The sequence below is a fragment of the Chinchilla lanigera genome, unplaced genomic scaffold (assembly GCF_000276665.1).
Source record: "Chinchilla lanigera isolate Chin_1 unplaced genomic scaffold, ChiLan1.0 scaffold00046, whole genome shotgun sequence".
Classification (NCBI taxonomy): Eukaryota; Metazoa; Chordata; class Mammalia; order Rodentia; family Chinchillidae; genus Chinchilla; species Chinchilla lanigera.
Window position 1 is genome coordinate 10,271,913 of NW_004955447.1, and position 6,000 is coordinate 10,277,912.

Sequence of the window (6,000 nt, forward strand, 5' to 3'; positions counted from 1 at the left end):
CAGTGAGGCATGGCTCTAGTCCTATCACCCAGGGAGAGTGAAGCAGGAGGACAGAAGTTTGAAGCCAGCCTGGGATACATAAGGACGCTCCATCTCCATATAAAAATGGGGGGGAACATTGCTCAGTGGTAGAGAACTTGCCTAGCATATATGAGGCCCTGGGTCTAATTTCTACTACTGCCACATTTTTTTCTAATTTTTTTGTGTTCAGCTGAATAGTGACTCAAACTTCATAAATTAGATTACACTTCATAAATGTCAACATTCTAAAATTTAAAATAATAATTTTAAATTCTAAACAGAATAATTAAGTAACACTACTGAAAAGAAATTAAAAGCTTGGACACTTCTGTGGAAATTGAACTAAATACATCTGGATTGATTTATACTTGGGGAAAAGTACATGTAATAAAATTAATTCTTCTGCTGGAAAAAAACACTCATGTTCATGGTGGTTTCATTACTGTAAATTTTAATTAGAAAATTTCCAAATTCAATAATATTTCAATAAGTAGATTTTTTACACCGAAATAATGGCTTAGTCCCCCCCAATAGTAGCATGAGATATGTAGGATGAATACAATAATTACTCCTTCCTTTAAGGTTGTTGATTCACTTCAGAAATGCAGTTTCAAGGCTAGATTTCCTATTGGTTTTGGAACAAAAGCTTCATTTCTCTCTGTGATTCATACCTGTGCATAATCGTGAAGATACTCTCAGCATAAGGGAAGGGAGTGAAGAATTCACTCTGACTTAAAGTAGAAAATGTGTTATGTTGACTCGAGGCTACATGTGTCGGGCTTAATGAGGATTTTATTTAGTCCCTAAATTAAAATGTAATTGGCTTAAACTAAAAAGTATATTCTGCGTTATCAGTGAAAAATTAATAAAAGCTTATAGGCCACAGGCTTTTGGTTGTTCAGCAGAACAGTTAATCCTTGGAGTTAGCAGGTCTATAGCTCCCCAGCAGAGATGTAATGTCTGTAGCTGATGACCAGCTTATAATAATATGAATGGAAATGTGTTGTCCTCTCTCGCATGAACTGAGCATAGATAGGCAGCTTGACATTTTAGTGCCCTGACATGTCTTAAAAATAGCAATACTATACTTCCTTATTACAAAGAAAATCCATTTTAAAAAGATATCTCAAATTAAATGACATGTTTTTAGCTGTTAAGCCAATACAACTTTCACAGCACAACACAGATTACATATAGAATATATACCTATGTGCAAGAAAATTTAAAAAGTGAATGTGTTGTAAATACTAATCACTGTGACTTCCAAATGCCTTACTTAACCAAAGATTAGTCAAGATAGCCTTCTAACTAATGAAATGGTGCATGTTAAGGTATAAAAACCAAAAAATACTATGCCATTAATATCTTTATAGTCAGTATCAACACTATTCTATAAAAAGCATTATTTTTCAAAATAATTTAGGATTCTGTTACTATTTTGTATCAAGCCACATTAAAAATCAAAGGGAGAAAGGTAGGTTGAATCTCTCTGGGATATTATTTTTACATAAAACATAGTACAACCATTATAACAATGTTTATTTAAAGATGAAAAACATTTTGAAAATACAGTTTAAAGATTCTTTTTATTAATTGTTTGTCTAATATTTCATTTTCTGAGGTCCAGAATGAAATGACTTTATACTGATCACAGATTTTTTTTTTCTTTTTTTTTCTTTTTTTCCCAGTACCGGAATTCGAACACACCACCTCGTGCTTGCCAGGCAGGCGCTATGTGCTGAGCTAAATCCCCAGCCCCTTGATCACAGATTTTTTAACAATTCACTCCAAAAAGACAACTATTATAGTTCTTCCAAAATGATCAAAAGTATTTATTGTAAAATACTATAAATGAAAAAAGCAAAACGAGACAAAATCACCTAATGTTGTATTTTTAACTCAGAATTTCCCTTGTTTACTTTTCATATAAGTATGAATTTAAAAATGATTTTCAGTATCATCATCCATGATATTAAAGATATTTTCAAACCCATCATAGCAGATGAGAAGTTTCAATAATATGGTCAGCTATATCCTATCCACTAATACAGCAAAAATATCATAATCTTGTGAAAGTATTTGAAGGATTTTTTACACCAATTCATTTTTCAGTCTATTTTTCCACAGAAACTTTATGGGAAAACAATCTGCATACCAACATTTGTACCACTAGAAGGTGGCACTGAGAAATATCAGATAGAATTATCAAGTTCTCAGACTTTATTTTCACAAAGGTAATATGGGCATGTCATTTTATTATCTCACAGGCTTGACATGCTTATTATAAAACTATTTTAGAAGAATACATGAAGTATCACACATATGCACAAGATACACTTCTGCTATCATTATCATTTCAAATATCACTATTAATAGTAGTCACTGGTTTTAGGTAGGTTAACAACACTTCGTAGCAGACAGACTAAATCTACTTGAGTTAAACACAACCCAGAAATAGTGACACACCAGAGACCACATAAACACTTTGGATTTAGAATAGGACCTGGGGAAAACATTGTCACATTAAAAACAAAGAAAAAGAAAAATCTAACTGTAAGTAAAGTCTTTTATTGTATGTAAACTACTCTCCTTTGTATGATGGGAAAATGTGAAGAAAGTTCAAATAAAAAGTAAAAGATACATTGCCATTAGTAGCCTTCAAAATACTTACCCTGATTCCAACACACTTATCCCATCATTCTTGGCAATGTGTCTTTCACTACAAATTTTAAAAAAAATTTAAGTGTTCACCTTAAAGCTTGCTGTATACCCTAAGTCTAAGATTTAAAGTAAAATCACCCTATATCTCATAATCCTTCATACTTAGAAAGCGTCTTCACATAAATCCTATTTATCATTCTTATATTTTACATCATTCCAGCTTTGACTAATAAAATTATCTATGCACTTAGATGTTGCAGTAAGGTGTTTTTGTATATGTATACCTTGTGAAATGATTATCCCACTAAAGGCAATTATCATATACATCATATCAAAGAGTCATCTTATTTATATGCTAAAAGATTTTATGATCTATACTCTTAGCAAATTTCAAATGTACAACACTGTGCCAGTTAATCTTAACTGTCAACTTAACTGAATTAAGACACTTCTGAAAAGATGACGGGATCACTGGCCATCATACTTATCACTGGATTAACCACCTGATGTTACAGGTCAGTATGCTGGCAGGAGTTGGGGTCTGATGCAAAAGGCATCAGGGGTGTACCCTCTGAGTTCATCTCTCATGGACATTCCTTTTGTATACTCTGTTTCCCAGCGGCAGGGATGCAGCAGCTTTGCCCCACTATGCCCTTCTGCCATCACGATCCTGCTTTAGAGCTCAGTGACCATGGACGGAAACTTCTAAAACTGTGAGCGAAAATAGAGCTTCTTCATTTAGTTACAGGCTTTGTAAATTTTGTTCTAATGTCAGGAAATATGACAGTATTACTGTGACTGTCATTCTGTGCCTTAGATCACTGGAACACACTAATCTTTCATTACAGAAACTTTATCCCCTTTTATCAGTATCTCCCCTTCCCCCTACTCCTCTGCTACTGCTATGTCGCATAGAAGAGAGATTACACTTGTCTTTTCTTCTTTGCTGCCTTTTAGTTAGGGTACTATCCTTCTGATGACAGAGTTTCCTTCTTTTGTAAAGCTAAATGATATTGCATTGTGCATTTTGTTTGTGCATCACATTATCTTTATTCATTCATCTACTAATGGATACTTAGGTTGTCTTGGTTATTTGGGGTAATGCTGCAACAAACACAAGAATATAAATAATCTCTTTAGGATACTCATCTTATCTCCATGGTACACCTACATTCAGAAGTGGGCTTTTGGACCACGCAGTAGCTCTCTGTTTAATTTTTTGAAAGCCTGCATATTATTTCCCGTAAGGGCTGTCTGAATTTACAACCCCATCAGCAGTGTACAGGAGTCTCTTTTTCTCCGTGTTCCTGCCAGTGTTATATTTTGTGCTTTTGTTCACAGCCACGCTGCTAGGTATGAGGTGACGTATCTGTGTCTGTGGTTTACACTTCCTTAAAAATGAGTGAAACCGACCACATTTTCATGTACCCACTGACTACTTATGCTCTTTTTTTGAACTCTTTACCTTATGTCTTGGCCATTTTTCGTTCATTTATTTTCTTATTTATTTGTTCAATTTTATTATGTGTTTTGGATATTAATCCCTGAACTATGAACCCTAACTTCATCACATGAAAAATACATTTACCCACATACGGTAACGTTCACTGGTTATGGACATTAGGATGCTGATACGACCAGAAGAGTAATATTCAGCCTGATACAAGTACTTAGGTTTAAAAAAAGTGCGTATTGAAAAGTGTTTTGGGGGTGGTCACCTTTAAGTATGACTCATTAAGATGCTTCTTGTAGTGCAGCATGACTAAAGTATTCACTGTTCCTACTAAATGCTTATATAGTTATTAAAAGGATGATTTATGCCAGCATACACTGCATATTCTATCTATGTCTGTCTATCTATCTATCTATCTATCTATCTATCTATCTATCTATCTATCTATCTATCTGTCTCACTCTCTATCATCTATCTCTCTCACTCTCCATCTCTCTCTTTCTATCTATCTATCTATCTATCTATCTATCTATCTATCATCTATCTATCTGTCTGTCTATCTAATCTATCTCTCTATCTCTCTGGTCTTCCAGTATAAATGTTTTGGGTTTAGTCTAATTTGGATAAAATGTATCACATATGTACACTGTGCTCTGTTCACAGTGGCATTCTCAGCTTGCAAAGTTTATTCCTGTCGGTGTGGGACACTGCACAAGGCTCACCTGACCAATAATGTAAAGCATGACAGCACATTACAAAACTGTGTTTTTCTCAGTTTCATCTTACAAGAAAATTCAAAAAATGTGAAGTATCAAACATTGGGAAATTATTAATGAAAGCTCATGGACTTACATTAAAATGAATTTCCATTTCGGCATTACTATACTTCTCCAGAAATAAATGTAAAGTGGGTATTTCACATTACGTGTTGTTTATTTTGACAAAATAGATTTCAATACAAACTCTTTCTTCAGTACAAAGATATTATTTCCCAATGTGCTAAACTAGTTCAGTAGCAAATTTTTCAAAAGAAACCTCTTTTTTTATACTATATATCAATAAAATTGTAAACATTCAGGACTTTTTCCTTGGGAATGGCTACAATGAACTCAATATTCTTAAAACGCAGAAATAGATTTGATAATACAGTTTTTAAATTTTTGTTTGTTTCCATTTTCTGCCCTGGTGCTGTGACTGTATCCAGGGCTGCAGGCGTGCTAGGGGAGTACTCCAACTTTGTGCTACACCCAGACATGAAAATGGAGTAGGGGGCTGGGGACGTAGCTCACTGGCACAAGTGCCTTCTTGGCAAACACTAGGTCCTGAGTTTGATTCCTGGCACGCACCCCCCAAAAAAAGAAAATGGGGTGAACTTATAAGTAAATCCAGTTTGTAATTTTTCCATACATCTCTGTGCACTGTCTGATAAAGCAAATTATCAAAATCATCAGCTAATCTTCACTCAATATTCATGAATTCCATTTCAAAAATAAAATGATTACTTCTGATGCGTGAATACAACTCATAGAAACAAGCACCTAAAAATTCATGAAAGTTCTCCCTCCCTCCCTCCCTCCCTCCCTTCCTTCCTTCCTTCCTTCAGTACCAGCGATTGACTCTGGGGCCTTGCATATGCTACACAAGAACTCTGCTACTGAGCTACATCACAGCTCTTTCTTATTTTCCATTTTTTGGTAGGTCTTCACTAAGTCACCCAGGCTGGCCTTTAACTGGCAGTCCTCCTGCTTCAGCCTTGCAAGTAGCTAGGATTACAGGCATGTGCCACTGCAACAGGGAGGAAGTGTGCTTTAAAGTTAACAAATACACACAAATTTCTTGGAAAGGTATTTCACTCCTAGTTTTGA

General features: G+C 34.8%; 1 protein-coding gene across 11 annotated transcripts in view; it reads right to left on the reverse strand.

The window, feature by feature from the left end:
* Positions 1-6,000, reverse strand: part of Adgrl3 (adhesion G protein-coupled receptor L3) — a 796,065-nt gene that overhangs the window by 359,234 nt on the left and 430,831 nt on the right. The gene's annotated exons all lie outside the window — the stretch shown is intronic.